A 9,618-nucleotide genomic window follows, 5' to 3' on the forward strand; every position below is an offset into this window, starting at 1 on the left:
AGCCTGACAAACACCACTTCTTCCCCAGAGATGCTCACGGCCACTCTCACAGGGTATTTAAACTACCCCCCCAGAAAACAATCTCTCTCCCCCATCTCCTTTCTGAAGGGCTGGAAAATCACCCCGGAGCATTTTACCCATTAAACCTGGGCCTTTTCTAATTCAGTTTGATTTGGAGAAGCGTATGGGGTGCAGAAACTTTTCAACTGGGGTGGCTGGGTTTTTTTGTTTCAGTACTTTCTTTCCCTCTAGTTGTGCACACTTAGTACCCCAGGAGACCTGCACCTGCCACATGAGTTTAGGCTGCCACAGGCTTTTGAACCTGAATATTACAAGGCAAGAATGTCCTATATCCATCTTTGGGGAGACTCTTGGGCATCCAACAAGTTTTTCCTCCTCCAGCCCCTTCCATTCCTCTATCATCAGAACCTTCTCTTTTTTTCCCCTGGCTTTTCAAGAAAGGGTCTCTCTATGTAGCCCTGGCTGTCCTGGTACTCACTCTGTAGACTAGGCTGTACTCGAGATCCGCCTGCCTCTGCCTCCCCAGTGCTGGGACAAAAGGCATGTGCCACCAAGGCTTGTCATTAGAGTCTTTTATATCATCCTCCTCCTCCTCCATCCCTTCTTTATGGTTTTGCTTTGTTATGTTTGGTTTGTTTATGCTACATAATGGAGATCTTGCATACCTGACTGTGTGTTTTGGTTTTGTGTGTATGTATAGATTTGCCATGTTGTTGATGTGTGTGTATTTTTATATTTTTATTCATTTAATTTTTATGTGTATGAGTGTTTAGTCTGCATGCATGTTTGTGCATCACATGTATGCCTGGATCCTGAGGTGGGCAGAAAGGTGTCAAATCCCCTGGGACTGGAGTTGCAGTTGGTTGCTAGCCAATTCCCAGTGTGCCTGCTGGGAATTGAACCCAGGTCCTCCGGAAGAGCAGCCAGTGCTCTTAACAACAAAGCCATCTCTCCAGCCCCACTGATGCTATTGTGGGTTTTTGTTTTGTTTTGTTACAAAATAAAAAGTACATTTATTCAGCAACAATGATACATTTTAGAATTATACATTGAAAAAAAGCAAGTTTCTCAACATTTTCAAATCCCTTGCAGGTTACTCTCTGAGATTCAGGAATTATCAGCAATTTCAAAATTATGATTACTTTAAACATACTTCTAACACTATTTAATACTTTCACTCTATTATTTAGATAACTAAAACTCTTGTTTAAAGAAAGAAATACTCTTGGCAGTGTTACAAAGGAGGACAGCTTTGCTGCTGCTGTGAGATAGTATCTCATATGTTCTGGGCGGGGCCTGAACTGGGCCAAGAATGACCTTAACTGCTGAACCTTGTGCTTTCCATCTTTAGAGTGTGAGGTGGGTAGATTCTCTGACAGGCAAACTGGGGGGAGGGGAGAGGCATGACTAGATAGTAAAGATGATGGGCTTCCAAGATGGCTGGTTTCTTCTTCACCCTCCTGACCTGAGACCAAAGCCTGGTAGCTTAAAAACAAAGGCCGGAGGGACCCTTTATCCTGCCTGGAGGGCCTCCTTCCTGCCTGTGGACCAGTCAGACAAGTTCTAGGTCAGACCAGGATGTGTTTCTGGACCTGTTTCCCTGTCTTTGTTCAAACTGACCAATGATAAACTGGAGAGGAAGATTCTCAAAGAATCTTAACCTCCCCCACTCCACACCCCAGCCCCCCACTCTCCTCCCAGCTCCTCACCTCACTCCAGGACAGACCAAGTTTTGGTTTTCCCCTGCTTTGCAGAAGATCTTCTGTGTGTGGTGCTGGGTAGAGAAAGTCTTGCTTTTTTTGTTTTTGTTTTTGTTAGTTTGTTTTAGTCCTGGCTGTCTGAAACTTGCTCTGTAGACCAGGCTGGCCTCAAACTCAGGGATCCACCTGCTTTTGTCTCCTGAGTGCTGGGATTAAAATGTGCACCACCATGCCTAGCAAAAGTCTTTACCATGTGATTCTGTTTGCTGAGATTTCTCTGCCTCTGCCTGGTGTGCTTGAGATTTTTCCTGCTTTCTGAGTTTCTTTGTTTTCGAGACAGGGTTTCTCTGTGTAGCTTTGGAGCCTATCCTGGAACTCGCTTGGTAGACCAGGCTGGCCTCGAACTTGCAGAGATCCGCCTGCCTCTGCCTCCTGAGTGCTGGGATTAAAGGTGTGTGTCACCACCAGCTGGTTTACAACTTTGTCTAAACCTTTAAGAAGACATTTAAGGTTGGAGAATGAAGCTCAGTTGATTGGAGTGCTTGCCCAACATACTGGAAGCCCTTGGTTCAGTTCCCAGTACCATAAAACTAGATGTAGTCACCATTGGCTGGATAATGAGACAGACCCCACCCCAAACAACAATGAAACAAAAGCTGGTTGTGGTTGTCCCAGCACTTGGGAGGCTGAGGTAGGAGGATTGACATGAGTTTGAGGCCAACCTGTGTTACAGAGTGAGATTGTCTCAATATCACAATTAAAACTCAAACTAAAACAGCAATAAAACCCAACTAGTGGAATGTGGTGACTCATGACTGTAAATCTCAGCATCCAGAAGGCTGAGAGTAGAGATTGCCAAGAATTCAAAGACAGAATGTTCCAGGCCAGTGTGAGCTCTAGAGTGAGACCATGTCCAATTAATTTATTTTTAATTAAAAAGCTCACAATCCCACATAAAGTGCAACTTCTTCATGGTGCTGTGTGACAGGAGCATTGACTTGTCACCCCAGTTCTATCAGAGGGATAGGCTGGCTCATTTCCCCCACCCTAGGTCTGATAGCTTTCTTTGATCAGGGAGTCTCTAAATTCCTTTCCAGCCACCCAAGGGGAGCAGCATCACCCATTTTTAGAGTGTTTCTCCATAAAAGGGACTGGAAAATTCAGAATTGGAATAGAAACAACACAATAAAAACTAATGTGGAGCCGAGCATGAAGCACTTGCCTTAAATCCCAGTACTTGGAAAGCAGAGGCAGGCGGGGATCTATGTGAGTTCAAAGTCACACTGGTCTACATAGGGAGTACCAGGATAGCCAGGACTATACAGAGAGAGACCATGCCTCAAAATCGGACAGCAAACTAGTATGTGGGCTGGAGGGATGGTCTCCATGGCTAAGAGTGCTTACTGTAGGATTATAGTCTCTCTATTCAAAAGACACCAAGGCAAGACACAGGCCAGAGCTAGGTTATAGAACCCAGCAAGCGCGGCCAGAACAAAAAGGGCCAGGGTCCCCACGTGCAGCCCCTTAAGAAGCTCCCTTACGTCACCCTGGCTTTCCTTCACCACGCCCTTATGGGCGAGTCCTGGGTCCACCTGGTACCTGTCCCAGGACTATTGGGCGGGGCTAGAGTGTCTCCCTACAATTCCCCTTTTAGTCTAAAAGAGGATTAAAACTTAATAGTGTAAAATATCCAAAACTAACAATCATAAGGATGAAATACAAGAAGATACAATAATCTGCTATGACACATCCTATGTCTATTCTAGCTAAGTCTTAAAGTCATGTGGAAAAAGTGTCTAACTTGAACACCTTCTTCCAATCCCAACTCTAAACCATAAGAAGGTCATTCTTAACTAGACTTACACTACCCTAATACACAATAATGGGGAACGGGGGCGTAGCATCTTCTAGGGGACTAGAGTGTCTCCCTACAGCTTACTGTTCTATCAAGAGACCATAATTTGGATCCTAGCACCTCCATCAAATGCCATATGAACATGTGGAACTCCAGCTCCGATACCCAGTCCTAGCCACAGTGGAGCAAACACACACACACACACACACACACACACACACACACACACACACACACCTTAAAAAGTAAAACCCAAATGTCTTGGGAAACCAGAAGAGTGACTAACCAATCAGGAAGACCACAGGAAGACCAGAGAGAGGGTGCTGAAGAGGGCTTCCCAGGAGAAGGAAGATTTAGTTGGAACAAAAAGGGGAAGAAAATTCCAAGTAAACGGAGCTTATGTGAAGAAGGCTCCAAGGCAAGGAAGGAGAGCATGCTGTGTGGAAAAGAGAGAGGAAAGAGCATTTCCAGGAGTTGAACACATCCCAGAAGCTGGCAGACAGCAGTCATAATGAGCTCCATGTTTGGACAGTTTTCCAAGGGTACTGAAAGGACCAGCTCCCCATTTCGGGAGCCATGACAGTCTAACATGTGTTTGCCTGACCTTGCCTTGGTCACTAGGAGATCAGATGCCTGCCTCGAGGCAAGGAACCAATCAGAAGTTAGCTGGTAGTGCTATGCTTTATGGCTCTGGGTGTGCTTTACGGACAAGCGCACAGCAATGACGCACAGAGCATAGCAACCGCCCTGGGAGGGCTTATGGGCCACAACAACCAGTTGACCAATCAACACAGGGCAAGTCCTCCAAGCCTGGAGGCACACCAATCCTGAGCCTGTGCGTACCCCTAGACACTCCCCTTATGCTGCCCTATAAGATCTCTATCTCATGGCTTCTCAGCGTCTTTCCCCAGCCATTGGCCATGGTGGATGGATGAAAGGCCCTAGCTAAATGGTGTTAGCTCATTAAACAACTGCAATAAAACCTCTTGCTGTTTGCATCAAATTTTCACCTCGGCCTGGTGATTGGGGTCGCAGAGGTCCTGGGCGGAGATCCTGGGGGCCTGAGCCTCTGGGGGTCTTTCAGTAGCAGGTGTTCTTCTAGCAGGAAAGTGACAGGATTTGCCTGTCTGTCAAACATGGAGGGATTTCAGTCTAAATCCAGGAAAGAAAAAGGAACACAAAGCAAAGAGAAGCTGAAGAGAGGCATCAGTTGAGTAGCCCAGTTAAGGGTTCTTAAGCCCTTGAGTCCCAACAACACCCAGAAGTTAGCTATTTGTAATAATACAGGCTAATAGAAATGACTGTAAGAGTTACGGCTCCACACCATCACTCAATAACTAAGTCTTATTTATTTGTTTATTTTATTATTTTTGAAACAGAATCTTGCTACATAGCCTAGCTTAGACACTCACTGTGTTTTCCTCTTCCTTTGGTCTCTCAGGTACTAGGATTATGGGAAGCTACGCTGCCACATTTGTTTCTAGTCAGAATTACTCACTGTAGCAACACTGGTCATTTCCTGCTGACCAGAATTCTCTTGGCAGGCATACACATCTGTCTAACTAAATAAAGGACAATAAACTATTATTTTTTTTTAAATCACATTAGCTAGCGCAGTGATAGTCCCATTTACTTGGGAAGCAGAACTCCTTGACTTCTTTTAGCCCTTAATGTGGGCCGGGGTAGACAGGGGACAAGCTCCCATGGGAGTGCACCTTCACATTGCTCCCTTCAGTTTTGTCTTTTGGTTTTTTGATTTTTTGTTTTTTGTTTTTGTTTTTTGAGACAGGGTTTCTCTGTGTAGCTTTGGAGTCTGTTCTGGAACTCACTTTGTAGACCAGGCTGGCCTCGAACTCACAGAGATCTGCCTGTTTCTGTCTCCCAAACACTGGGATTAAAGGTCTGTGCCACCACCACCCAGCATCCTTCAGTTTTTGGAAACACTGAGTACTCCCAGAAAGTACTCTATTTTAGTTTATTTTCTTTTATTTGCACTTATTTCTGCTGTTTGTGTTCACCACTTTAACTTTTAAGCACATTCTATGACCTTCAGCTAAGAATGCCCAGTAATGTGTACATCATTTTTCCCTCTTGAGCTATGTGACCTCACACCAAGCATGCTCAGGAAAATATTCCTTAAGCCAGTGGTTCTCAACCTTCCTAGAGCTGCCGCCCTTTAGTACAGTTCCTCATGCTGTGGTGACCCCAACCATAACATTATTTTCTTACTATATCATAACTTAAGATGCTACTGTTAGGAATTGTTATGTAAATATCTGACATGAGACTCTGCAGGTTGAGAATACTGCCTTAAACTGAGCAATGGAGAAGTGGATGACCAGGAGTTTGGTCATGGTCAGCTGTATAATGAGCTTGAGACTCTGTTCTCAAAAAAAAAAAAAAAGTCTGAATGGGGAGCACTATTCAGGGAGAACCAGGATGTTTTTTTGTTTTTGTTTTTGTTTTTGTTACTTTAACTCCCCCCCCCCTCCTGAGTTTCTTCTGAAATTACCTTGCATTCCAGGAGTTCTAGAAACGATTAACATCTTTATGACAAATGCCCACAACTACTTCCAAGCAGCATCGGAAAGTTACAGAATGGACCCCCACCCCCCACCCAATGAAGGTGATTGATTACCCTCAATCATCAGGCTGCCTCAAATAGGATTCATCATGTCGTCAGAACAGCCACAGCAACCTCTCCAGAGTTCCTAGTGGAACCAGAATTCAGATTATGTTCAGTCAAGATATGCTCTTGAGCAGGACTACCTGCTCTGTCTCTGTCAGCTATATAGACCCCAAGCCTCTCCTTTATCTCCCTTTTCTAGAAAAATCTCAAATGTGTCCCCACGCCCCAAGGCTGGAATCTGATCCACACCTTGAGGATGTGAGACAAGGGCTCTACAGATGAGCTGTAAGACCCCCAGAAGCTCAGGCCTCCAGGATCTTAGCCCAGGACCGGGGCCACCCCAATCACCAGGCAGAGTCGAAAGCTTGATACAAACTGCACAAGGCTTTATTATAGTTGTTTAATGAGCTAACCCTATGTTAGCTCTGGTCTTTCATCCACCCGCCATGGCGGATGGCTAGAAAAGACAGCTCGAAGCATCTGCATAGAGATCTTATAGGGCAGCATAAGGGGAGTGTCTAGGGGTACGCACAGGCTCAGGATTGGTGTGCCTCCAGGCTTGGAGGGTTTGCCCTGTGTTGAGTGGTCAACTGGTTGTTATGGCCCGTAGGCCCTCCCAGGGAGGTTGCTATGCTCTGCGCGTCATTGCTGTACCCAGAGCCGTAAAGCATAGCACCACCAGCTAACTTCTGATTGGTCCCTTGCCACGAGGCAGGCATCTGACTTTCTAGTGACCAAGGCAAGGTCAGGGCAAGCACGTGTTTGGCTGTTATGGCTGCCGAAATGAGGAGTTGGTCCCTTCAGAGCTATGCTCCTCTTCCTGTTAGTCCTGGGGGTCACTGAACCCCTTTTTCTTTTCTTCCTAACGTGATCATGTTGGTTACAAACCTCCATTTCCTGTCCTTTGTTGACAACTGCCTCTTTGGTATATGGGATGGGTGGCTAGTCTCTCAGGACTCCTGAAGCCTTCCCACACACACCTGCAGGCTGCCTCTAGCACACAAAGGCATGGCTTTTGGCAGTAACTGCCAGTCCTCTTCTTACTCACTAGTTGTAGTTTTGGGGTCTGCGCTTGCCAAGATGTGAACCCATTGCATATGGTCACAGGGTCACAGTCTTATGTAGCTGTGGAAGGAAGGAAGGAAGGGAGAGAGGGAGGGAGGGAGGGACAGGAGAAAAGGAGAGATGGAGGGGGAACAGAAGGAAGGGATGAAGGTAGAGAGACGACAAAGAAGGAAAGGAAAAGTAAAAGAGAATGAAGAGATAGCTAGTTTTCCTTCAGCACTAACAACCCTGGTTCTAAACTGATAAACTGTGCTACTAGGTTACTTCTTATACTTACCAGGTAGAATGAATATTTTAATCTCACCATGTTTTTATTTATGTTATGCCTGCTTTTTGGGAGGGGGTGTGTGCAACATAAGAGTCAGTTCTTTCCTTCCAACTTGTGGGTCCCAGGAATTGAACTCAAGACTTTAGGCTTTGAAGCAAGCACCTTTGCCTGAGGAGTCATCTCATCAGCCAACCACAGCACAGGCATTGTTTTTGTTTGTTTGTTTTTTGTTTTTTGTTTTTTTGATGCAAACAGCACCAGGCTTTATTTGCAGTTGTTTAATGAGCTAACCTCATGTTAGCTTGGGCCTTTCATCCATCCACCATGGCAGATGGCTAGAAAAGATGCAGCGAAGCCACGGCATTGAGATCTTATAGGGCAGTGTAAGGGAAGTGTCTAGGGGTACACACAGGCTCAGGATTGGTGTGCCTCCAGGCTTGGAGGGTTTGCCCTGCAGCACAGGCATTTTAAAAGACAGATCTTCCTTCCTTCCTTTCTTCCTCCTCCTTCCTTCCTTCCTTCCTTTCTTTCTTAAAAGACTACCTAGAATTACCTAAGGTGCCTTATTTTTAAATTACCTTATTTTTATTTTATATACATTGGTGTTTTGCCTTCATGAATCTCTGTGTGAGGGTATTGGATGCTCTGGAAATGGAGTTACAGACAGTTGTGAGCTGCCATGTGGGTGCTGGGATTGAACCTGGGACTTCTGGAAGAGAAGCCAGTTCTCTCTCTCTCTCTCTCTCTCTCTCTCTCTCTCTCTCTCTAGGTTCAATGGTGCTTGGTCAATGACTAGGATTCTCATCTGTTAGCTCAGTCTTAACTATCATAAACCTATATATTTTATAAGACTTATCTTATCGGACGCCTTATTGCGTCCCTCCTTGTTGGTGGATCACATTGTGCCACTGGAGCAGGAGCCAAGGGAAAAAAAGGGCTCTTTCTCTTTCTCCTTCGGAGAAGCCAGTACTCTTAACCACTAAGCTATTTCTCCATCCCAAAAGAGGTACCTATAATTTAATAATAAAACTAATGGTAAAAAGGTGTCTAGAGGTTTTTGTTTTGTTTTGTTGGTTTTCGAGACAGGGTTTCTCTGTGTAGCCCTGGATGTCCTGGAACTCATTCTGTAGACCAGACTGGTCTTGAACTCACTGAGATCCTGTCTCCCAAGTGCTGGGATTAACTGCCCGTTGTTAATGCCCGTGTTTTGTTTTTTGAGACAGGTTCTTACTGTATAGTTCTGGCTGGCCTGGAACTCAGTATGTAGACCAGGGTGGCCTTGACTTTATAGTCAAGAGACCTGCCTGCCTCTGTCTCTGATGTGATAAAAGGCGTATACTACCAAGCCTGACTGGGTTTTGATTTTTTGACACATGTTGGTCATGAACTCACGATCCTGCTGCTCCACCTCCCAAAGGATGGAATCATGGACATGCACCACCACACCTAACCGAGGGAGGTAGTTTCAAAGGAGGTCTTCTCACTTTAAGAGTAATAGTGAGTGTGCAGGCTGGGCATGGTGGTGATCCCAACACTCCCCAGCCAGAGGCAGGGGATCTCTGTTTGACTGCAGCCTGGTCTATCTCTTCTCAACAAAACAAGAGTAATATGAATGTGTTTATAGAACAGCTTGGCAATGCTCAAATTAATTAACATAGAATAGTACCCAGTTAGTTTCAGTCCTAAATATATGGCACAGCTTCTTACAAAGGTCAGTTGGATGGGAGGGCACTTGAGAGAGGTATATTTGTCACTTGGATCCAGGCACACAGCCCTTCTCTTGGTTTTAAACCTAAAATTGTAGCCCAAACTGCAGGAGACCAGGAAGGGACACACCAAGATTACCCTGGCTCCTCTGTCTCCTTCATGGCCTCAAGTCCATCACTGTCCCTACCTAGCCTTGTCCTATGTATCAGTGGGTTCGGCAAAGGCTTGTTAGAGAGTGGGGCTAGTCTAAAAGAAAAATGGAGACCAGTGAAGGGCACAGGCCTTTAATCCCAACACTCTGTAGTAGGCTATTCTGGTTTACACTGTTAAGGCGAGACCTGGTATCAAAATAAAATGCCCCAGAGCTCAAGAA

This window comes from Cricetulus griseus (assembly GCF_003668045.3).
Source record: "Cricetulus griseus strain 17A/GY chromosome 1 unlocalized genomic scaffold, alternate assembly CriGri-PICRH-1.0 chr1_0, whole genome shotgun sequence".
Taxonomy (NCBI): Eukaryota; Metazoa; Chordata; class Mammalia; order Rodentia; family Cricetidae; genus Cricetulus; species Cricetulus griseus.